At 34.9% G+C, this 26,287-nt stretch overlaps 1 protein-coding gene across 4 annotated transcripts in view; it reads left to right on the top strand.

Moving 5' to 3' along the window:
• LOC124355067 (myocyte-specific enhancer factor 2) overlaps positions 1–26,287 on the top strand; it is a 191,080-nt gene that overhangs the window by 42,623 nt on the left and 122,170 nt on the right. The window contains exon 1 of one of the 4 annotated variants that reach the window (XM_046805986.1): positions 23,062–23,084. The exons of the other annotated variants lie outside the window; for them this stretch is intronic. The gene's annotated coding sequence lies outside the window, so the exon portion shown is untranslated. Of the gene's footprint in view, positions 1–23,061; positions 23,085–26,287 lie in introns of those variants that run through there. 4 annotated transcript variants of the gene reach the window in all.

Here is a 26,287-nt window from a genome sequence, read left to right as displayed (position 1 = left end):
TTTGAACTTAAGTCGGTTCTTTGTAAAAAGTGTGTTATAGTCACTATAACGACACTGTGTAGAGCGAGGTAGCACTGCCATATGCCACTCAAAGACAGCACAGAGACAGAGACATGTAACATTGCGTGGTAAGATGTACGTAACACTGGCAAGTGCCGATCTGAGATATCCGTGTGATAAGATAAGAGCTCTTACGGTTCAGACTGTTAGCGAATAGGCACTCGAGCTGTGGACAGTGTTGCAACCTTTGAACTTAAGTCGGTTCTTTGTAAAAAGTGTGTTATAGTCACTATAACGACACTGTGTAGAGCGAGGTAGCACTGCCATATGCCACTCAAAGACAGCACAGAGACAGAGACATGTAACATTGCGTGGTAAGATGTACGTAACACTGGCAAGTGCCGATCTGAGATATCCGTGTGATAAGATAAGAGCTCTTACGGTTCAGACTGTTAGCGAATAGGCACTCGAGCTGTGGACAGTGTTGCAACCTATGAACTTAAGTCGGTTCTTTGTAAAAAAGTGTGTTATAGTCACTATAACGACACTGTGTAGAGCGAGGTAGCACTGCCATATGCCACTCAAAGACAGCACAGAGACAGAGACATGTAACATTGCGTGGTAAGATGTACGTAACACTGGCAAGTGCCGATCTGAGATATCCGTGTGATAAGATAAGAGCTCTTACGGTTCAGACTGTTAGCGAATAGGCACTCGAGCTGTGGACAGTGTTGCAACCTTTGAACTTAAGTCGGTTCTTTGTAAAAAAGTGTGTTATAGTCACTATAACGACACTGTGTAGAGCGAGGTAGCACTGCCATATGCCACTCAAAGACAGCACAGAGACAGAGACATGTAACATTGCGTGGTAAGATGTACGTAACACTGGCAAGTGCCGATCTGAGATATCCGTGTGATAAGATAAGAGCTCTTACGGTTCAGACTGTTAGCGAATAGGCACTCGAGCTGTGGACAGTGTTGCAACCTTTGAACTTAAGTCGGTTCTTTGTAAAAAAGTGTGTTATAGTCACTATAACGACACTGTGTAGAGCGAGGTAGCACTGCCATATGCCACTCAAAGACAGCACAGAGACAGAGACATGTAACATTGCGTGGTAAGATGTACGTAACACTGGCAAGTGCCGATCTGAGATATCCGTGTGATAAGATAAGAGCTCTTACGGTTCAGACTGTTAGCGAATAGGCACTCGAGCTGTGGACAGTGTTGCAATTTTTCGATAATCCGCCTAGAACGTTCTTATTGTGTTTTTGTTTTAAATAGCAGTTAAGATTTAAATATAAGTTAAGTATTCATCGAAATCTACTCGTGACAGAGTGTTCGCCCGACTGCTGATACTATTGTTTACACGTTTTATCTATTTATGGGTGGATTTATTGATTTCATGTTAATTGCGTTATGACACTGGGTTATTTTGAAACATTCTCAACAAAACACTCTCATCCCAGCGTGTTTGTCGCGGGGCAGGATATTTACACTTGGTGGTACTCTTTGTTCGCAGGTGTAGAGTCTAACATACACTGCTGAGGCTAAAGGTGTGAGACGCAATAATATCTTAATCTGTAACCTGAACGAAGAAGGAATCGTTAGGTTCTGAAAATACAGAATCATATTTTTAAAGGCGTTCGATAGGACCGATTAAAAGTTTTATCTTCTTCATCGTACAAATATGGGTTCTTTCCCTTTTTGCGTATACCTTCAGATAGGATATACCTTCAGGTGGTCTTTGTTATGTCCTGCGCTAACGCTAATTGTGGATAGAATATATATGTTCTAGGTTTAACATCCATAGTTCTCTATGATTTTGAAGTGTCCCCATTGTCGATTTTCTTACTGCCATCGTGCTCACCTATATAATACCAACGTACGACCAAAGATGTTGGCTAACACTCAGCCAAATACCATGGAGTGACATGCACAATGATCGAACTCGATGTTCCTCGTTCTGGAATGAAGCTTCTTGTAAATTTCAAGTTTGTTTGCATATTTTTCTATATGTCGTATGGAAAGACGTACAGTATGACATTTTCCAGTCCCTAGACTGATAGGCTTCGCTAACGCACAGCCAGTTAGATAGCAGCGTTTTTCAGTGACCAAGAGCCTCAATTTGGTCTCATATTCGGTTGTCCTCGTACCATCGGTACTTGTACTTAACACAAAGTTGTGCACCGCTCACTAGTTACTTGTACATACCTTGGGGTCTTGAATAGTGAATTGTTATTCTATATATTGCGCGTGCCACCTGAGCGGATGTGGAAGAACGCTGGCCATTGGTCGAGTTGATCACGCCACTCATCCGTTTCTCAATGGAGATGGAAATAACCCACATACCACAACCCTCGTCCGCCCCTGGTTCTGGTCGGCAAGGTCCATCAGTCAGTGCTTTACGTTTGCGTCAATAAAACTTAGAGTCAACAATACAAGATGAGTGTGCTTCGTGCCTCGGGAACGGTAGGACAACAGCAGTAGAAATTGTATTGAAAACTCAAATTGTAGGAAATGCGGAAAAGAACAAACACTATTAGGAGTTGGAATACCTCAGTGGTGGATTTGCATTGTTTAAATTGTTTATGGCAGTATCTCTGATGATCACTTTTAAGTTAACAGTATAATTGTAGGAAATACGGAGAAGAACACACAATATAAGATTTTCAATATCTCAGTGGTGGATTTGCATTGTTTAAATTGTTTATGGCATTATCTCTGATGTTCACTTCTAAGTCAACCGTATAATACATTATTGCACTCACAGCGCCAGTAATTTCAAATATTCTTCGTTGGTTTACAATAACTCCATCATGAGGTTAAGTGGTAGAGAGGACTTTATAGTCCTAACTTCGCCTCTAATAAAGTCATTTTTCATTTCATTTCATCAGGATTGCTAGTAATGAATCGAAAATCGTAAATGATTCATTACGCAAAAGAGTAAAATCTTTGTAATAAAATAATTATACATTGTCTCATAGAATACGCCTGATTCGATTTAGCTTCAAGTTTAAAACCACAAAATAAACATTTATAATATGTTTTAGCTGTAACTTTTACATTCTATTCGAATTTATGTAGTTTTTTATATTTATTTTGAAATTTGTACTTTTTAAGCCTATCTTGTAATTCCGGCTAGAAGAAATTCAGTTGAGATGATTCTTATTAATCTTTATTTAAAGTTGATATACTACATTGACGTGTGCTTAATAGTTCTAGTTATATTTGACATCATAATATGCTCTCCTGGTTCACCCTCTTATAGCAGCACTGTTGGTGGGGGAAGGGGTGTCCTCTGGCATTACACTATTACATTGCTGCAAAGATAGTTTCCCTCATTGAATTTCAAGTGATCTGAAACCTGTTATGAATGACTGAAAGAGATTTTCGACTATAAAAAGCAGTTTTAGTTTTACATATAGCTTTACTGGAATTTGCAGCGGTGCAGACACAAGAGGCAATGGGTAGACCCGACCTGTGAAAGAGATGGAAGTCGAGTTTAGGTGTGAAAAGGAAAGATAAATCTTTACAATGATTGCCTTACAAGTACTACGTTAATATTCAAGAGAGAGTACGCCCTTGAATGAGTTCCAATCAGTAAAATAATATATCTTGGTTTCTTATCTGCCTGGATTACTTGCTAAAAATTACTGGCCATCGCTAATTTGCATTAGAGTCTCTAAAATGTATATAAAGTGAATTAGTGTTAAAAATAACAAGAATACAATATTTATCAAGGCAACGCAGTTTCGGTTGGCACGTGGCTGAAACTAAATGTACCAGAATGTGGGAGTATTTGAAGACAAGGAAAGGAAAAGCTGTTGTAGTTGTCAATGGAGCAGAAGTAGGAGTGGGGTTTATAAATACCCTGGCACGCTATATATACCACACTGCACAGTTCGGTACAACAGCGCAGCGGCAGGGCCAGTGTAGCGTAAACATCTGATATCTCCTCTGGGTTACGTAACGGTGGGTTAACAGGGGGAAGAGGTCGGACATCTTATCACTTCCCAGCGCTGCCTCTAGCTGATTTTGTTGTTTGTTATTCATTTCGTCTCTTGATGCCCCAACTCTCTTCTATAACGGGCTGCTTCAAACTATTTTGGTGCAGTGCACTGCAACTGTTGTCACTGCTTCATACTATTTTGGTGCAGTGCACTACAACTTTACTGTTGTCACTGCTTCATACCATTTTGGTGCAGTGCACTACAACTACTGTTGTCACTGCTTCATACTATTCTGGTGCAGTGCACTACAACTACTGTTGTCACTGCTTCAAACTATTTTGGTACAGTGCACTGCAACTGTTGTCAGATAATGTTGTCGGCGATAGTTCGGTTTTTATCAATTGATATGTTTCTGAAAGGCCATAGTCTTGTTTTTTTATTTGTGCTAAAAGCAGGCTTCTAGTGGTGAGATAAATCTTAGTCGCGTGTAAATGTAACAACATTACCAACTTGACAGAACCGACCATTTAAGTATGGAGTATCCGCCGTTATTGGTAGTTGAGGTTACTCTTGAGTGAAAAAACATTATAGTATTAGTAATCAAAAACTACATTTCAGCATTGTTAATCGCCTTCTTCAGATGAACTAAGTGAGAGAATGAAGTGTAATCAGTTGGTTAAACTGTGAAGAAACAGTTTGTTTTTACGAAGAACTACGTGAGTTCTGTATAAAAATCAGATCGATCAGAGATTTAAAGATGGTTCTGAAGTAAACTGTATTATTTTTAATTTAGATAGGCTTGTAGTTAATCGGGTGTAAAATCTTATGTATTCAAGAATACTTACTTTAAACGTGTGTACGTAGTATCATCTTCCCGAGCTCAGCATGCAGTGAAAGTATCAACTTAGAGGTATATACGGACATTTCTTGGGTTTCTGTACATAACGTTTTAGTACAGTGTAGCTGTTACTCAACCAACAAGAGAAATATATTTTTTATGATATACAGTTTCAAATTTTCAAAAAAAAATATTTTGACTAGATGTAATTTAGGATGAATTTTATCCTAGAAAGGAAGAAAGGTAGAGTAAAGGGTAAAGAGGTGTCTTATATTACCAGGCGAAGTTAGGGATAAGAATATAAGGCGAGGAAGGGGAGATTTAATTAGATTGTTAAGAAAATAAAAATAAATGTCAATTAACGATTAAATTTGTGGTAAAAAACGTAACCAACCTTGCCCTAAAACCGGCTTAAAACTATCATCGAAGTGTTAAAATCGGTTGAGATCAACAGAATCAGTCGCGATCACCGTGAGAACGTTGCCATGAACAGCTGATGCGGAGAATCAATATCAGGAGGGTCGTGGTGGAGGAAAGATGAGCGTGAATGGACCAGGGATGTAGCGACGGCGTGGCCGTTGCCTAGCAACCACATTGACGTTTATATTAGTGATCTCACCTGACACCCACGTGCTCCTCACAGCTGGCAATTGCGTCATTCTGTCTACCTGGGCACAATTAATAACCGTCATTGTCAACAGTCGCTAACTAAGAGTTCACAGTGTTCAACAGCTATAAATGGACGCTGAATTCCAACAAACGCTATACAGTACACAGAACAATTATATATATATTGTAAATATCATAACAAGAAAAATGATAGCAACAATGTAAAATACACTGAATGGCCACAGAGTATTGCTTCCTCATGGGATTAAGACGTTGCTGGATAACCCAGGACGGACAATGGCAGGTGCTTGACTGGTCCCAACCCTGTGCGCTCGTGAGTGTAGGAATGCGTGCTTGCGAGGCGGTTTCTGTAGCCGTCATCTCTAATTGCTAATACTATAACTTTCTTACACTACCAATTATCAGCAGATCAATAGTCAGTTGTTTATTTTTAAAACAGTTTGTTTGTTTTAATAACATCAACAGAGCTTGGCCAATAAAATGGGTAGGCCTAGAAAATGTTGACATTCGGGAATTAGCCAGCTGTAGTGGAACGACCTCTAATTTTACCCCATAACAACATTATAAAACCTCAATCACTTATACACCCTTCTTGTTTTGTCTTAGACTGAAGGGGATGCCTCATTTTATTTACATATGTAATTATTGCGCGTCCAAATACGATGTTTAGTTTTTCTTCTAAAGTAATTTTTATATCTGAATGAACAATAAAAATATCGGATAAAATTAGAAATCGATTGTATGCTATTGTGTATATATTTAAATAAGACATTTACTATAACCGTACAACCAAAAATAAGGACGTAAAAGTAACCAAGGTTTTAACATTTTTCTTATGAGGCTAAAATCAAGATAGTCGCCAGTACGTACTACTCTCCGACCATTATCTTTTAATGGTAGAATCATGGGAGAAGTCGGACATTTAAAGATATGGTAACTACGCATTCAAACGCTGTTTAGTTCTTTTTTGATATTTTATTGGTTATTGAAAAGAAATTTCACAAAAACTTTTGTATTTTATCGTTTAAGTAGGTACTCAAAAAGTTACTTTTTACCAAACAAACTAAAAGGCGCTTCATTATACTTTTAAAATGAGATATTTCACATAACGCTACGATGCAAAATAAGGGCTAAGGGCGTAAAAGTTAATGAGGTGTAACGTTGTTCTCATAGGGGACCAACTTGGGGAGAACCTCAATGTTTTGTCACATTAAATCTGCTCTAAATCAGTTATTTATTATTATATTTTAATACTTTTGGTGTCACTAGATTTGGGATAAAATTCTCTATAATATCTCATTTTTTGTAATTATTGAGTAAAACTGCTGGTTTCTTTAATATTCAAAGTTTACAATATCATAATATATTTTGCAGTAACTGGCTTTATCACCATAACCATTTGACTACAATTTGGTATGATTTTATTTATTACTTTTCAAGAAGCAAATTTGTATACAAACATACATACATAAAGATGGGAAACTAAGCACCGGATACCCATGTTCATATGGTCAAACATGTGCTTGACCTGAGGAAAAATGTCATACACCTCCAGAGAGTTACGGGACATTCTTTATTAAGTAGTATATATTGTGTTTAAATCTTCGTCTGCCATTTTATTTATATTTAAAAATGTAATTTGTTGCTCATGATTCTTAAATATCGTGCAAGTAAAAGTTTTTAGATGAAACCTCCAATGTTACATAATGTATTAATATTTTAATTTTAATATATGAAAATAGAGTTCGTTAAACGCTCGGAACATGTAGTCGGTGTTTGCATGATTTCCAGCACATATTGCGTGTGCACAGGAAAGGTCACTTTACGGACTGCCAACGTAAATAACAATACCATTGGGGAAAACCTCTAAATAAATATTGTACGGACACAAATATGTATAGTGACCCCCCAAACAGGATGTATTGCATCCACAAGTAATTGCAATGTTTTGGGTATATGTCAGTAAAACTGTAGGATTACCCATTAAATACCTGTTTCAGGTTTTGATATTTTATCCTGTCTGTAATTAGTCAGTACAGTAAACCAAGTTTTATTGCACAAAAAAGTACACTCCAATTTCTTTCGTTTGTTTCACTACTCAATTACGTACAGAACACTACGTTAAGTAATGATAAAAAAATATTTGAATAGTAATTAAAAATTTGCTGAATTTTTTGTCAATCGAAAACTGACAAATACTTAAAAATGTCACAGTAAGTATAAAAAGTTGAGAACAAAAGTTTTGGTATACGATGTGATAAAATTGACTACTATCAATTAATCTCATCCTCAGTTATACCTTTAAGTTACACAGGAGATAAGTCATTCTTACGGACAAGGTGTGCTTAGGTCCGGGAGATTATTTCAGTTAGTTCTGAGGTCCGACGCTAGGGCTGCGCCACTTAACTTTGATTATTATCGTCCAAATACGTACTACCTGAAACCTCACTCCATAGATAGTCTGAGCACTCACTTTTCCGTGCGTCAATTTGGACCATTTGATAATTTATCTAACAGTCAGAGGTTACACTCACAAGGATTTATGTATGTCTACTATCACCACGCAATTGATGACTCGTGCCAAATCAGACCGATCATTCAATAACAAAATGGCCGCCTTCTTCAATTCTTCGTATTTTGTCATGTCTAATTCATAAGCCAACAGAAAATAATAACAGAGCAAGATTGAAAGTCAACAAACTTAAGACTCATAAACAGAACTTTAAACAGATAATGACAAGGTAGCAAATCAAATTGGGTAGTTCATAAAAAGGAATGCAATACATTCCATTTCTCAGTCGGACCAGTACACCAAAGAAGTTGTCGATCATATTATAATAGCGCTTAGATATGATATACGTATCTAAACATAAATTTCGCGATGTGTTTCATGTTTGCTCAAAAAAGGGTGAATGAAAATATCTGAAATAAATATTGACGTTTTAAAAAATAACATTTAAAGCATACGTAACCTTTTCTAGGTTCACACAAAGATACATGTACCAACATGATTAGTTATTTTGTGGTTAGTTTAAGCTCCCTACGTGCTTGGTTTTTTGCCTGGCAATTAAAAATACGATTCAATTAGAACGAAAGTTATAACGATAAGCAATTCTAGTTTGGTCACTTTGTTTGGATGATGTGATTTTACCATAGAGGAGGGTTAGCCTGTCTGGTTTAGAACCTACACTGGTTACAGCACAACCCAACGTGTCAACAACCCATCTGAGCAACCCATTGAATACTTGAGTGATAGGTTTACATTACTGCGGAGTGTTGATTGTTAACAATCTCTTAATGATAAATGTTTTAGTACGACTAAACATGATAGATAAGGATTTCCCCTGCCTACTCTGACTGTTAGAGGGTGGAACAGAGAAAGCCAACCCTTCTTCGAAGGTAATGAATGCGTGTATGAGAGTATTCATTATATATCCCTCCTCATGAAGGGTGTACCATGGGATTTTGACAGGAAATAGTTGACCGAATCCACCATTCTTATATATACCGCGCAGAAGTCCCAGGTCCAGTATAAATTACATCATCTCACTATCTTGAGGACAAAACAATGTTGCATATACTGTTACAAACTCAATAGAGTGTTTGTAAAAATAAATTTGTGGGATTTTGCCTTACCCAATTTTTTATTGACATTGGATTAACTTAACCTTTCTACACTGACTTTTTAAAATATTTCTTTACTTCATCGGTTTCCCATTACACAGACTTGATACGATATTGTGTAGTATGTAAACTGAACAGAAAAAGGTTCAAAATTAAATTCATTTGCAACAGAGTAATCCTTAGCAACAAGTAGAGAACCTATATAAGTGAATGTAGTAATTAGCAACAATACAAATTTAAAACAACGACAAACATGTAGGGTGGAGCCGCTTTGAATTATTCAAAACAAATTAATTTAAATCGCAGGTTTTAATTAATGCAATAAAGTAATTAATGAACAGCAAAAGTATTCTAAGAACAAAAAATAATAACTAAAATTGAATAACAACAATAAATAAACTAACTAAACAACATGTAAGAAGACAGTTTTAAATACGTATCTAACTCTAATAAACTAGAGAACAATTTAACAACAAAACAACGAGGGAAAGAGAAAAAATAAAGTTAAAGGCTTCATGTGGCGTCTGAGACAATCATTGTAGTCTCTCCCATCGACTGGTCGAGATGTCCGCAATGCTCCCAAGCTCGTTGGCGTCGATTATATTAAACATGTTCTTTATTTTTTTTAACTCGTATTTGTAACAATCTAACGATGCGATTTAAATTGTAACCCTTTACACATATTTCGTAATAAAACAAACATATCCATAATATCATAATACATTATGTACGTTTAAAAATACCCTATAACTTTTCAATTGACGAGTGTTTTGCGGAGGCTCTCCCATCATGTGATGACGATAGAGGTTTCTTTCTTTATTGTTTCCGTCTGTATGCACGATAACTTTCTAGACTAACTTTGACCGTTGAAATTTGGTTTGAAACTTCAGCTCTATGGCGAAATAGAAATCGGTAAACATCGATCCATTGGCAGTCGGTCTCCGGGCTAGGATGATATTCCCCGTGGGGTTAACGAGAAGTTTCTGACGCTGATTCGAAGTCTGCCGTGTATTTAAACTTCTTTAAGTGAGAACCCATTTTTACTGATAATTTAGGACAGATTATTAGTTCTGGGTGATTGTTTGGGTCGATATTAACCTTTTATAAACCTTCACTTCAATATATCGATACATCGATTACCGACATTTTCAACTTTACACGCCCGGTTCATTCATGATTGCAGTAAAGGATGGATAGGGTTCAGTGTGTCTTTGCGATAGTAGGCTCTTTGTTTGAGCGGTTATCTAGGATAGACAAGCAACGAGTCAATTTACATGTGGTTGTGTACAAGATAGCGGCGGGCAAGCATGAAGTCCTTTGAGATTATATCGGTGTTATCATTCCCATTGCTTCAGCGCTGACAAACTGGACAATTTCACGGAGTTGTTTTATTGTCAATGTTAGTTGCACCGGGTTTGGCGAGTAGCGGTACTTAAGTTCATACAAACATGGGCTGAAATCTGCGATAGCGTTATGTTGTGATATTAGACACGTGTTCTTATTTGTTTCAGAAAACAAAACAGTGTTTATATTATTTTCCCAAATACAGTCCAAGAGTACGTCACACCATGTGTTGCGTAACATGCTTCGCTGAGATCGCATGCAAAATTTAAAGTCTAGCTCATTACATCCAGACAGACTGTAGCCGTTTTATGTAGTCTGGCTACAGGGTTACTATGCCGCATGTTTTAATTGCATATAATTATTCTCATTACAATTTGATTTAATATGAAATTTTCTCCTTGTCATCATGGTTAGCCATTAGACTAATGTAGAAATGTTCGCTACCGCTCAGTCAAATTCAATGGAATGACATGCACCATCATTGAATTCGATATTTTTTATATAGAAATGCAGCTTCGTGCAATATTTCAAGTATATAGGTTAGTTTTTTTCACTAGAAATCGTGTGAACAGATAGACAGACAGACATAAATAAAATCTGTTCCTCTCATGAGTAATCCTTCGCTAACGCTCAGCCAATAAGGGAAAGTAATGTTATGTCCCAGATAGCGAATTCTTGTGTTCAGATATCGTAATCTTTTCCGTTTTAGTATCTCCACACTTAAAAATGAGGTTCGCATAAGTTTCAAACGTGTATGTACTTGTGTTATTCCATGTATAAGTAATTACAAGGTTTACCTATACTATAATGAAATAAAGATAACATTTTTGCAAGCCGGTTTAGTTTTAGAAGTTTTATTATCGTTGCCACAATAAAGATAAACACACGAAGCAAGCTCGCTTAGAATTTTAGCTATACATTTTAAGAGGAAGCTACAATAATTTAATCACTACCCGAAAGTGTTGAAGACAGCTAGTTTCAGAATTTTTTCTAAAAGCCCCTTATTGCAAAATGTAAATCATAATTCGCACTCATCGCTGCCTACGCTGACAATGAAGCGTTACAAATAAAGACCTCTAGACACGGTGCCAAGATCGGTATCGAGATGACTGACTGTACACTTCGCTGACAAGTAGGTGTACCGCAGTATGATGTCATCCGAGAGGTGCTTGATGTACTTGTTTTTATGATGTCATCATAGCATCATACCGGCGACGCTGTAGATGCTAATTGGTGGCTCCTTCCACTAGTGTTTATTGTCGTGTAGTACCTGATAGTTTATGGACGTGATGGTGTAATACATTGTCAGTGGATTCACCTGCTGCTTAACTCTAGCTTATGGCGGGTTTTACATTGCCACCTTTAATTGCGATGGAAGAAGAGTACACGTAACAACCTTGGCATCAAATATTGTTCGGCCAACCTTATTTACCAGCCTGAACTTAAATGAACTTGACAGTCTTGAGTTTCTGGAACAAATGTGGTAATCATTGACATATATATATATATATCTCAAAATCTTTTTTATCGCAGAGGCAATATGCACATACGGGGTTTCTAAAATGTCTGACATTCATACAACAACACACATTCATACATACAATTTTACAATCACACCTTTTTCATTCATTGTCAATGTAAACCACTTAGTACATCAGAGTCAGTCTTCTAATTAGGTGGTGTCCCAGTCGAATGTCAAAAACACGCCTGAATAATTATAGAATACTACATTATAGACGCGAAGTTTTTAACGCCTTAGGCGATGGATTATCTTCATTTCAATTGGCCAGTCTGTTGAGAAATTACATACCCGCTTACGAAGGCAGGTGCCATAAACCACCGTAGATCTGTAGAGTATTCATTTAGAAACTACACAGTTTGCAGTCACAATTGTAATCATTTTTGTCATTATTTAATAAAAACCTTAAATATCAATCCATTAAGTTTTGTATACAAATACGTGTTTGTATAAAACAAACAGTCGCACTACATTGTGCACAGCCAGCTAAACTTTCTTTTGATCCTTTCTGTATATGTGTGTCCCCTGCATGTGGATAATTGCAACGGGTAGTAGATCTAGCCATTTTGGCCGCCAGTAACTTTCCTCGTGAGATTTGGGTATTGTGTGGGTAGTACGTACAATGTGAGCGACGATTGTAGCACTGAAGGTTCAACCTAATTTTGACGAGGGATGTTTAAGTTACTTTCCCACAGGGTGGGACAGAGAGTCCATGCCGACACCCGGGGCTACTAATCCTATTTTTCAAAACTGACCTGCCTGAACACTCTCCGCTTTAGTGACGCTTTCACTGCACTTGCATAGAGTATTGCTAAGTAGTAAACATTAAACACAATTTACTCAAACCAAAATTTCAGTTAGAAAACGTGAAATTCTTCTATATTAAAACACCAGTGTTCGTCTGTTTAAAAAACGGAAAATCCAAAAAGAGCATAAACTTAGATATAAGTAAGGGACATTTAAATGATACCAAAATCATGTTCCATTCTTACGTCACGTCCCTTGAGAATTACATTTTAAAGTAATTGTTTGGGTTTGATATTAATAGTTCAGTAAACAAAAACTGGGATTGTATTGAAATCGGTGTTATTAAAAACCAATATTGACAAGGCAACTCATAAAATGTAACATATTACGTTTTAATTAACGCAGGTATACGTTTCAGTGTTTAAAGGTATTGTTTTTATTCGTGGTCAAATCATGTTTATTTATTTGAAACATGTCTAATTGCTTTGAACGTTTGTTGATATATTTTTGTATTTATATTTTATTTTAAGTTATAATAAAATAATACCGTCGTATTGTAGAATTGGTCAAACCGGTCGAAAATTTTAAGCTAAGATTTAGAGAACATATTCAGGCACTAAAATAAAGTAATCAGACTATGCTATAAAAATTGTTGAACACTTACTCATTTGTACAAACATCAACTCATTTGTACAAAAGACTTGAAAATAACTTCGAATTTTTAAATTTTTGAAATAAAATTTAAAAAGATTTATCCTTAAGCATTGAAAAATTCGAATGAACTATAAAAAAGACCCTCGACATTTATTGAATATTAAGGAAGGTATCAATAAAAAAACTATATTAGATAAAATTAAAAGAAAAGTCCACTTACTTAAAGTGTATGAAGTAATTTACCTACTGAATTTTGTTTAATTACATTATAAACAATCCTTCGAAAAGTGATAGTCACTGAAAGATATTCCAATCTATTTTAGATTTAAGTTATTATCTCTGAAATTTCTCGAATTCTTTTCAATATTCCATGGAATTTTTATTTATTGAACACCAACGATTTCAGTAACAACATACTTTAGGCTGGTATGGAGAAATTCTGAGTGTGGTATGGAGAAAGTCTAAAGGGTGACTAAAGTCTAAGTGACAGCCCTTAGCTGTTTAGTTAACATGCTTACGATGTAATAATTTATGGCATTTTATTCTAGTTGATTAACATCCCAATAAAAACAAAGCCAGACGAAGGAAAGCTCTGTTCGTAACATGGAATTTGTAATATTTAAATGACTTTGACAAATGAATGACAACAAACATTTACCCTGTTTCACCGTGTTTAAATGAGTATCAATTACAGTATTTATTAAAAACTTTATTTAATGCATGCCTACACGTTGGTTACTTTCCTAAATCCTGGAAACATGCTGAAGTTATTGTTATCCACAAGCCCGGTAAGCCTGTTAGAAATCCCTCTAGTTACAGACCCATCAGCCTACTACCCACTCTGGCAAAAGTATTTGAAAAGCTAATACAGAAGAGACTATGCAGATTCATTGAAGATGCTCAATGTATTCCTCCCCACCAATTCGGTTTTAGGGCAAAACATTCTACTACGCAGCAACTTGCGAGGTTAACACAAACAATAGTGCAAGGGTTTGAAAATAAAAGACACTCTGCTGCTTTGTTTCTGGATGTTGCTCAGGCCTTTGACAAAGTATGGCACAAAGGCCTTCTGTATAAGCTATTTCAAACTGGACTTCCAAATTACTTGCAAAACATCATCGAATCATTTTTAGAAAACCGGACTTTTTCAGTAAAAATAAATTCTACTCATTCCACTGTTCGACAGATCCGGGCTGGTGTGCCACAAGGCTCAATTTTAGGACCTATCCTGTTTAATATGTTCATGCATGACCTACCCATTCCAGCTCATTCTACGCTTGCTCTTTTCGCTGATGACACTGCCTTGATTTCCCAACATCAAGACATTGACACAGCAGTTGACATGCTTCAGACTGATACAGACCTACTGTTGGATTGGTTCGTTAATTGGAAAATCGCACTTAACCCTCTAAAATGTGAAGCGAAAATATTTTCGCTAAGAAAATTCAATCCCTTAAGGAATATAGAAATTCAAGATAACATCATACCATGGAATGAAAATGACAGAACTGTTAAATATTTGGGTGTCTTATTAGACTCTAAACTTACTTATAAACAGCACATAAATTCAAAATTAAATCAAGCAAACACAAGATTGGCACAAATGTACCCAATTATCAATAGAAGATCATCTCTTAAACTTAAATGCGCTCTTTTAATCTACCAAGGAATATTCAGACCCCTCTTAACTTATGCTTGTCCAGTTTGGGGTCCTTGCCTCCATAAATCAAAAATGAACAAACTTCAAGTATTCCAAAACAAGTTTTTGAGAATAGCAACAAATTCTCCATGGTTTGTTAGAAACCGACAGATTCATAATGAATTAGAAATTCCGACCATCTGTGACTACATCCGAAAACTAAGTGCTACATTTCTAGAAACTCTGGACCAATCAACAGGTGCTGTCCATTTTAACATTGGCCAAAGAACTGTCAACAGAAGACTGAAAGCACGTCTTGTTCAAGACATTTTATTATAATTTGAAACTTACATTGTTTGTCAAGTACTAATTTTATTGTTTATTTTCTGTTAACTGTATTATGTTATAGGGTGTCTCCATTGGAGCAAACCCACTAATGTTAATATTTCTATGTTCTTCTGTTCTCTATGATTCAAACTTCTGTGTATAATTATTTACTTGTAGTAATTGAACCAGAAATAAAGCTTTTGAAAAAAAAAAAAAAAAAAAAAAAAGTATTTATTATTCTTGTCTTTTACAGCTGATTAAAACACATTTACTATCTGCTGATTAAACCAATAAAGGAGTTTTCAAGGTCAGTGGGGCGTATCCTAGAGAGATTTTTGAAATAGGAAAAAGCATATATGTCAACGAGAGACCCTAAGAATGTTTATGTACAATTTTATTACAATCAGTCCAGTAGTTTTTACGTGATTGAGTAACACAGACACACGCAGAAGCAATATTAGATTTTTATGTAATAGTTTATATCGATTATTTTTTATGTATTTTAAGCTTAACTTACTACTGTTACTGTGATCATGGGATTAGTCCAAAAATATGTTATTATAATAAATTTCTTAAATGTTTCAAGGCTTTGTTTTATCAAACATTATTAATATTGTATTTTATTGCATTCAAATTGAAGAGTCAAGCTCTTAGTTCAGACAAAATAATCTTCAATTCGTCGAAAGCTTCATGAACGAGAAATGTTGTATTAAAGGATATATTAGTTCAGGAATCAAGATTTTGACCAACATAAATAATGGGAATACAATGACCATTGTACGAATAAATGTTATAAAACATAACATTTTGTTTATCGATTATGGTTATTACATCTATTTTTTTAATAATGAACTAGCATGGCATTCTCATAATATGTGATTTATTTTGTTTTACTTGCAGTCCCTTAACATCTCAGGTTTAATTTAGCCAAAGCGCCAATCTTGCCCAAGACGTATAGAATAATATTCCCCTTACAGTACCACGTACTTCCATTTAACTTAAAAGCATTAACTTTAAGCATACGTAGAAATTCAGTGGTGGTCTTTTCTGCTGATGGAAATTTCCACAGAAAGTAATCGAGGGCTTCAGAAAAGACAGCCAACAATACTAAGAGTGTTCGTTGTCATACAGTATTGTTACAATGTCTGGTTTTTACACAGATGTTTAATTTACTTTTCATTGCAGTGAATTGTTCTGGCTGCACAAAATGTCTTTTACTATATTAAGTGCCACCACGGAAGCCCTTTCAGTAATAACCAATTGCAGAATAGCACGTGGTTGCCACATCGATCAGCTGGTGACAACCGTTAACAAAACAATTCGGACACAATACCTATCAGAATATAAGACCTCAGTGCTCAACTCAGCTAAGCTCAAGCGGTGCTTTGACTGCACATGGGGTCAGTGTGTTGCAATTGTTAAATTTTGATCTTGCTCAATAATAATGAACTTTAGATATTCATAAATTCATGGAAACACGTTATGCCATCTTTGTTTTCCGGTTTACACAGTGCTAAAGCATTACTAACTCAATGCAAACCTAGATGATATTTTAACTGTTAGCTATCTGATAGTTATGACAACGGTAGACCTTATGTAAGCCTGAGATCTTGGACGCCACACTAAAGTCTAGTGAAGGTTGATTGACAATTGAAGTTTCATAATTATTTAGCTGTTATGTCATATCATAAAATTAGACTATTTCTTTAAAACCGGTAAACAAATCATTTGAGTTTCATAATTATTTAGCTTTTATGTCATATCATAAAATTAGACTATTTCTTTAAAACCGGTAATAATACAATAATGAAATTGTAATCATAATATTTATGCGATTGTTAATTATTTAATTACCGGCCGAAAAAACTTCGCTACAAATAGTGCCCATCACATAACAGAATAACATTCTGGAGGGTCTGTTCAGAAATGTCTGAGAGTGCTATATAATATTGTAATTTCATTTGCAAACATGCAATCTATAAAACAACTAGAGTTCGATGCCCGACTGGCCAGTTCTAAGTTTGTTATCTTCATAGAGATAAGATATTTGAAGGTTTCACTGATAACGCCGTAAAACCTATTCTCAGTAGTCATTATTAATGTAAAATAATGTATGAAATTGTTTTAGCATTATTTAAAAAGTGTATAGCTGTATTGAAAAAAGTTAAGAGTTTGCGGACATTGAATTGCGGAAATTGATCAAATTACAAACTAAATAGTTATTGAGCTTTCCCCTTTTTCTTTATAACAAGCGCCCAAACTCATAAAAATACATTTTTGTAACGTCTTTTACACATTATGTTCTTTGTCAATCATTAGGCCTATCCGTAAAAAGTAGTTTCTAATATGAGTTTATGCATAGTGAATAAAGGGATATTTAGTGATTCATAATAATTACAGGTATTCAGTCTTCATCATCATAGTAAGATGTGGCTTGTATGAAGTAGTTCTCTTCCTAATGCTAGGTACATATTTATTCCTCTTTGTAGTGCACACACACTATGTACTCAGAAACCATCTGTTGCTCAATGTCAACTCTACATAGTTGTTATATTATGTGTTTAAATTTGACAGGGACTGTTTTCAAAGTATTTATTGATAACATTCAACAGCTGTTAAAAGTGACAATCACACACGAATTTTGTCGAACTGCCAAATATAAAAATTTTGTTTGGCCATTTGTGATCTTCTATTCTAATTGCCTCTAATATATGCCTCTAAGCTAGGAAACAACTTGGCGACACCGCATGATGCTTATTGGCTAGTTTAAAAACACGTCACCGTCAAGCTCCTCCTTCAATGGATTTCTTTGAGGTCGTTTTCTGTAAAGTATTTAATTGTAATTATTTTAGGCCTTTACAACAAAATATATCAACTAAGTAAAAATGATCGTACTGTAGTACATTTGAGTTTAGCAATCCAAAGTACTATCCTTAATCATAAATGTCCTTCAGCAGGACAGAGTGTTTGGTATGGATAAAGGGCCGCCGCTCTTCTGAAAGTGTCTTTCAGTAGGACAGAGTGTCTGGTATGGATAAAGGGCCGCCGCTCTTCTGGAAAAGTGTCTTTCGGTAGGACAGAGTGTCTGGTATGGATAAAGGGCCGCCGCTCTTCTGGAAAAGTGTCTTTCGGTAGGACAGAGTGTCTGGTATGGATAAAGGGCCGCCGCTCTTCTGGAAAAGTGTCTTTTCGGTAGGACAGAGTGTCTGGTATGGATAAAGGGCCGTCCGCTCTTCTGGAAAAGTGTCTTTCGGTAGGACAGAGTGTCTGGTATGGATAAAGGGCCGCCGTCGCTCTTCTGGAAAAGTGTCTTTCGGTAGGACAGAGTGTCTGGTATGGATAAAGGGCCGTCGTTCTTCTGGAAAAGTGTCTTTCGGTAGGACAGAGTGTCTGGTATAGATAAAGGGCCGTCGTTCTTCTGGAAAAGTGTCTTTCAGTAGGACAGAGTGTCTGTTATGGATAAAGGGCCGCCACTTTTCTATAAAAGTCAATAATGCTAGTTACGTCAGCATAAATTGATGTTGTCCCTAGATGATAGATAGTAAAGCGACAATCACACGTTCATCCATTCATACGCGTCACTAATAATTGACGACAATAATTACCCTTAATCAGTTCTTCGATTAACCTAACATAACTGGCTCATTAACTTTCCTCAGTCAAATTTGATGAATGGTGATCCTCTCTGGATACACTAATTCTGTGGCTACATACCGTATGAAGGGGGAAGTCCACGAGTTCTTAGTTGACAGGCGTTGTAAAACAACAGTATGTGGAAATATACACACTGGAGGTAATGCAATAGGATTGATTTACTTATACGTGAGCTAGGTCACACGACATCCGCCCACGGAACCTTGCGGTACACTCCTTGTGCGGCATGCGTGGGATGGGATGCCTTCCCTCTTGTTCTCAGTTTTCTGTTTCAGTTTAGTTTTCAGTGTCGACTACAAAAGTACATTGAAAATGATGTTTTTGAGACAAATGATACCGGGCATGTTTTAGTTCGTCGTATTCTATCATATAATCATAGTGATGTTGGTCTGTTAACGCTTTACTTGCAAGGAGCCGATGAGATCAGACCGCGTGTATTTCCGAAAAGTGCCGAAGGCCTATGAAATTGGCCCGCGGGTATTTCCAAAAGTGCCGAGGGCTGAAGAGATTGGCTTTCCTAATATTTATTATCCTGTTAGTAAATGTTGACACATGGCATTGTACTTCGTCTCATTTTATACATAATAAATCAAATAAACATAGATGGTCTATCTTCATTTGATTTGTTACAGCTGGTAAAAGTTATTTATCAAATATGAGAGATATTTGAACTTTTGTGCGATTGCAGATTTTCAATATTTTGCACTAATATATAAGAAAATTCATACTCATTATTACAGATATTTGCTTTTTTTGAAACTTGATAAGTTATACTTGTTCCTACTTGCGTAGGGAACAGTAAAAAGTTGTATGCAAATGTATTGAGATAATAATTACAAATCTCCTTTATCAACACGTAAAAAATAAAAAAAATTTTCATAACTTAAATAAATATTATGATTCATATCATACTTTTCTCAACACAATGAAAAAAAAATTGCCCCATTATATTTATTTTTGAAAAAGTTGAGAATTATTTTATGGAACACAACACAAATACAAAATAAAATAAAAATCAAAACTCATTTATGAAAGAGATCAAAACTCAGTTATACGGTACTTACTTTTTTTGAAATGTTGTATGTTTGTTTCTATTTACATAAGGAACAGTAAAATAGATGCATAAAAATAAATTAAGATCATAAAATTACAATTTTTGTATTTCAAAACTTTAGAAAATAGAACAAAAATAATTCTCGTTTGTATTTTTTCTTTAATTTAAACACTTTATACTGTTTTATTAAAACAAATGTTACAAGTTATAGCCTCATTTCCCCCTCCACAATAAAAGAAAAATCATCTCATTATGTTTATTTCCACCACTAAAACACCAAAAGAGTGCTTGTAACTGAGAGAAGTGACCTGTCATAAAGGCTTGGCATTGACACCGCCACCACATCAAAAGTCCTTGGTATTCAAAGGTTAATGGTGTTCGACCACGAAATGGATTTTTTAATCTCTATTTTGTCCTATTCACTGAAAGTTGATAATTAAAATAACAAATAATGTATGGGTCCCAGAGTGTTGGTGTTGGTCCTTGGGCATTTTTACGTATCACAAGTACAATTCGACATACACGTGAAATGTGTAGTGTACAGTTCTATAAAATATTTTAAAAAATTCACTTTGTATTTTTTTTAATTATAGAATAACTGAATATATTTTTTTATAATAAACTAAGATGCGCCACGCGCCTTGCCGTCCACAAAGAACTGAGCAGCATGAGTGCGTGCAGGCAGGCACTCTACATACTGACATGTCGCGTCGAGGAATTTCGCTGGTTCACGTCTCACAATATAGCAAGAAAAAGCTACACGTGGTTTCGTTAAACGCACTGGATTGTGCATATATTATCAAGGAAATCGTTTTGAACACCATTTATAAGGAATGAAAATCATAATAAAAGATGAAAAAAACAAATATTGTATTTTCTGTCTTACTTTTCGGATGTGTTGATTTAATTAAACATTATTTTTTTAAACTTTGTGTTTGTTTATTATTAGCCAATTTTAAATTATTCTCTTCGGAATTAAATTCTCCAAAGGTTTTGGTGAAAAAACGTTTGCGTGTTATTTATTACCCATTTAATAAAGTTATGTACTTCAAATCTAAACAATGTATGTTTTTCGAGACTGTATTTTACATAGTTTGTCTTTGATATGGGTAGTCTAACTGGTCTGGGACGTATTTTATTCCATTTTTCAGTTCATGTTACATAAAATCGAAAATAAATAATAACTATCTTTACGCCATAAAAATATTAGTTTCGCTTTATTTCCGTCTTTCCTAGAAAATAGGGCGAAGTCTTTCGCTAGTCGTAGCTCGCTAACAAAGCGTTTCCGGACATATGTTTATATGAACTTACATTATTTTGATGAGAGGAAACCACCTGAGAAGTTTGTCGGGTTGCTCGTGGGACAACCCGACAAACTCAAAATTCTTCTTGATTTTGTCTTGATCGGGAAACCAGGCAAAATCAACTTTGGAAAAAAAATTGAAGACCAAGATAAGTTACAATGGCCAGGTATACACACTTTTTCAAAGATTCTCTTGATTGTAGCAACAAGGTAAACTCGAAATTGGCGACGGAAATATAATTCACTCGAATGAGAACTGCTCATACACTGGTAAAATTTACGAAATTGCGGGCGAAGCCACAGGTAATTCATATATTTAAGCAATAGAGAATTTTGATATTAATTACTTATTATTTATTGTACTTAAATTTAATACAATACATAATAATGCATAATTTTTCCATAATATTAATCGTATATTAACCATGCCACAGTTAATTGTGCCCGAGTCAGCTAGTGTTGTAATCCATCAAAAATACTCATATTTTTGAAAGATCAGAATTTATATCTATCTGTATTTATGGGATTATATTGTAACAAATTATATAAAATATCTCTCGCTCATTCCTTTCCAATTTTTTCAATGTTAATATTTTATAACTGAACAGATCAACTGTTTCAAATTTGAATCTGAAACCAAGAATCTAGCAGAATGTTCTGTTTAATCGGTTAGAAGTAACTATGAAGAGTTTTAAGCCAGTTTAGAGCATCAACAAGTGAGAGAGATAGACAGCCTTCGATTAGTCCCTGGGCAATTGGATAATGATGGTTAATACGATGATTATAGTCATAGAATATGACACGGACTGCCTAGTGGCTGGTGTCGAAGCCGGAGATTTCTTACACTATCGGTATTCCGATAGTTTAACAAGTGGCACCATTGGTTATTCTGTTTTTTTGAGTAAGCAAACAATTTTAAAGTATGCCATCAGTTACAATTGAGAATAAACGTGTTGTGAAATCAGCGTTGTGTTGGTGCAGTTCAGGTACAGTTTTGGAATGGTAATATTCTAATTGTATTCTTAGTTCTTAGGTTCAGTTCATATTCTTAGTTCTTTCGCGGTCGGTGTCATAAGTAACACCTAACTTTTCGAGTTCTCAATATGTTGAAACATTGCTTACATAATTACATTCTTAAAATATTTCGGTCTCGCTGTGGACATCGTCTATTTTTGTCAACAGATGATACAGATGATAAGATGAAACTACTAACAATACATATCCGCTTGCACAGCTCCGCCCCCTTTAACTCGCCTGTAAAGCGGATGTTATTATTGGCAGTTTCGACGTTAACGCTTAATGATTGAAGGATATTCACAGCGATGCCGAATTGTTTAAAAAATGTAATTGTGCTTAAGCAATGTTATAACGCGGTGTGAATAAGAAAATGCATATGTTAGATGCTATTTTCATCTTACGTTAGTGGAAAAAGTAACGTATTTCATATTTTGGTTTCTAAAATTGTAAACGTTTGTAAAGGTTGTAAAAGATTGTAAACTTTTGCATTTTGATTGAACCTAGTTATTGTGTTCCAAAAATGTGCATGCTTCATTTTTGGTTTACTTTTGATACTTGATTAACTAATTAGTGTCAATAATTGTATTTATTACTAGTTGTAATCAAGTAGCTTAGGTTGTATCAAGACTACCAAGGCATGTATACCCATTCTGCACACCGCACACTTTAGGGTTGAACTGTTTCCTTTTAATCAATGTTTTGAATAGCTTTGGTAATAAACAACATTTTGTTTCAGGTACGGTTCGAGATGTCACTGTCATAACTACACTGCTAGATCATTTAGTGAGTTAAGTTATTAATAATAGTTTTTTGTACATTTTAATGATTATATTTTTCAAGTTGTGCTATTCTGTATGTAGAAAAAATCTTCTTTGAAATTGTTTCTTCAATTTGAAGATGAACTTTAAAAATGGTTGCATTCACATTTTAACCACATAAAAGCTTTACTATTGAAGAGCACTTTCTTGTGCTACTAAAAATTTAACGAGTGTTACAAAATAGTTTGATAAAAATTACTGTTACTATATTTATCAGTATCAGTACATCGGATAACACTTTAAATTTACAATTATGATAAATATTTAAAAATATAATCATCTTACGTAAAATCTTATGTACACATATTATTTTAAAATAAAAATAATTATAGTTTACCCAATGTCTTTTGCAAATAAAACAAAAATATAATGTTGCCTTATAAAAGATGGAACATTGTTAACTTATGTTGGATGTGTCCAAAAATATTGTTATTTTGTTAGTAAATTACGGTAAAGGAAATAAGGTAATCTGGAGGCATGTGGATTGTAATATGAAGGAGCGAGATATATTCTTATGGGCTGAGCTTTAGCGAAGCCTATCACTCACTCATGGGGCTGGAAAATTTTCATTTCTATCTGTCTGTCTGTTCGCACGATCTCGAAAACGAACTGACAGAAAAAATTTCTGTATGAAGCTGTATTTATTTACACGTGAGGAACACTAAATTCGATGATGGCCCAGGCTAATAAATTTGTAAATAAACAGTGTTGTATCATATGAGATTTTAACAAGCAGGACTGTTGTTCATAGAGTAAAAAGAAATTATAACAGACTGGAGTCAGTGTTAAAAGTAGGTAATAATATCTGACTTCCACGCACTATTTATGTTGTAGTACCCTCGCTTGCTTATTGGAACTTTTTATTTCAGCAATGCTATAAAACTTAAATTATTGACAAAAATGTGAATATATATATATATATATATATATATATATATATATATATATATTTAAAGAGGCAAGATAGTTTGAGTGGTGGTTTGAGTTTGAGTAATATTCGATCTGTACACTTTGAATTTTAAATAACAATTCATTTCTACATAGACTAGAATGGATTCTAAGGTTTCTAACCATAACCATAAATTTTGGCTGAGCGCCATTGATGCCTATCACTGAGTAAACTGACACAAATTATCTTTTATTTGTCGGGGGATGTAAACATTTCTTTTCTGTACGATTGTATGTATGTCTGTCTATCTGTCCAGACGTCATCTAGAATGAATTGAGCTATATATATTTTTTTATTTTGCATACAATCTTAGCGAAGCATGTTACGTGACATGTGATGTGGTATATTATTACATTGTTTTATATAGCTTAATTTCTGAATCCGGATGACTTCGGTAGTTAACCATATCCAACTAAGTAAGACGTTTTAGTGTGATCCTTCCGTTAGTATAATATTTTAATATATTATACATAAATAAAATCTAATGTTTAAAAAAAGTTAGTTAGTTTCTCTCTGGAATAGAAGAATATACATTTATTTTTTAACTGAAAAGTGTTCACATGGTTTGAAATTAGACAGGTATTTTTAAATTAAAACAAATTCAGTTATTGCAGCTGCAATCAACAAATTAATTGTATTATAATTGTTTTCCTGTTAAAAGTGGCAACATGTAGTTTTATTATTTTGCAAACCAAAGTTATGTGCGATTAAATTTGTTTAGATCGTGCCAACGCTACTTGGCTGAAGGTGAAATAATTTCGTTTCATTTTAAAATGGTTCCCGGGATACGATATTATATTGACAAAAGCGTTTGTGATTGAACTCTCGCAATGTTTGCCATCGTCAACATTATACAGGATAAACAAATAACAGTCCTGTGAGTTTAGTGCTTTATAAATTTAACGTTAGCATTTACTTGGCGCTCATCCTTTTCCAAGGTTAGCTAGTTTTAAAAAGCCTTATCATTTATAAGGACTAGTCAAAGTGAGATAGCGACTAGAGTGTAAAACGGCGCCCGCACATTTTACACTGAACTCGTATTTACTCATTGGCGTCTGGGGCAAAAGTAATACATCAACAAGCGACGTGGCTAATCTTTAAAGGCATTCATCATATAACAAATATCAATGAGTGCAAAGCGTTTTGTGCCACTAAATTGGCATTGACTCGCTCTGTTTACATAAGTATTATACTGTGTTTGAGTTGCCTCGATTATCTAAGATGTTTGTTTCTGTAAGGCAAATAGCTTAATGGATTTTATCAACGCTTTGGCAAACTACCAGTGCCACTGGCATGCTTAGCGTTTGTGTCAGAGAGATAACTCGATTTCGAAGTCATATCTTTGTGTTTTATCATTACTAACACAGTGGAGAATCTCGGAGCATTGGACAGAGCAATTTGTGAAATTTCCTGATAATGGAATCATTGATTCTGAATGGCCCCGCAAGAATAAAATTAATATTGGAAAATGTGTATTCATTTACTAGTGGTATTAAATTACTAATACAGTACGAACTGTGTAGGTTGACTTGGGATGATAAAGTGAAGAATTTGAATTTAAAAATTCAAGGATGAAGAGAGATGATTAATTATCTCTCATTATTAAAATTGGAAGAAGAAATTTCTCTGGATCGTTTATTAGTTTGTTAAGTGGATGGAATGAATTAAATAAAATCTAGATTATTGGGAATGGAAAATATATACGTTTATTATCTTAAATCCAGGATGGACATTGGAAATTCATTAAGGTTGACTCGGAGATGAAGATAGGAAGAAAAGAAATTAAATTCTCTATGTTTATTTGAAATGAACATGAAAATTGAGACGCTTTACGTTCATTCAATCGTAGGATGGAAAAACTGGAAAATCTGGGAGCGGGTAGAGATGAATACACAAAATTCTTATAAAAACGGACAACGTACCGAAGGACGATAGTTTTAACCAGATCTAGGGTTCCAAAGGAACCTAAAAATACAAATGAATGTATCCTGTATCCGCATCGATTCGCACACAACAGCCTACACGATTAATCTAAAACCATTCATCTATATCGCTTCGTCACTGACAGTGGGTTTAAATTTATCCAACAGCCAAATCCTTATCAATGTAAATACGGAAGTTTGTACTGTTGGGCCTTAAGTCGGCTGATTGATGAAAGTCTGGCATTTTAGAAATGATTACAGTTATTCTAACCAAAAGATGGTTATTACTTGTGCTGC

The sequence above is a fragment of the Homalodisca vitripennis genome, chromosome 2 (assembly GCF_021130785.1).
Source record: "Homalodisca vitripennis isolate AUS2020 chromosome 2, UT_GWSS_2.1, whole genome shotgun sequence".
Taxonomy (NCBI): domain Eukaryota; kingdom Metazoa; phylum Arthropoda; class Insecta; order Hemiptera; family Cicadellidae; genus Homalodisca; species Homalodisca vitripennis.
Note: the sequence above shows the minus strand (reverse complement) of the source record. Positions and strands in the feature narration are given on the sequence as shown.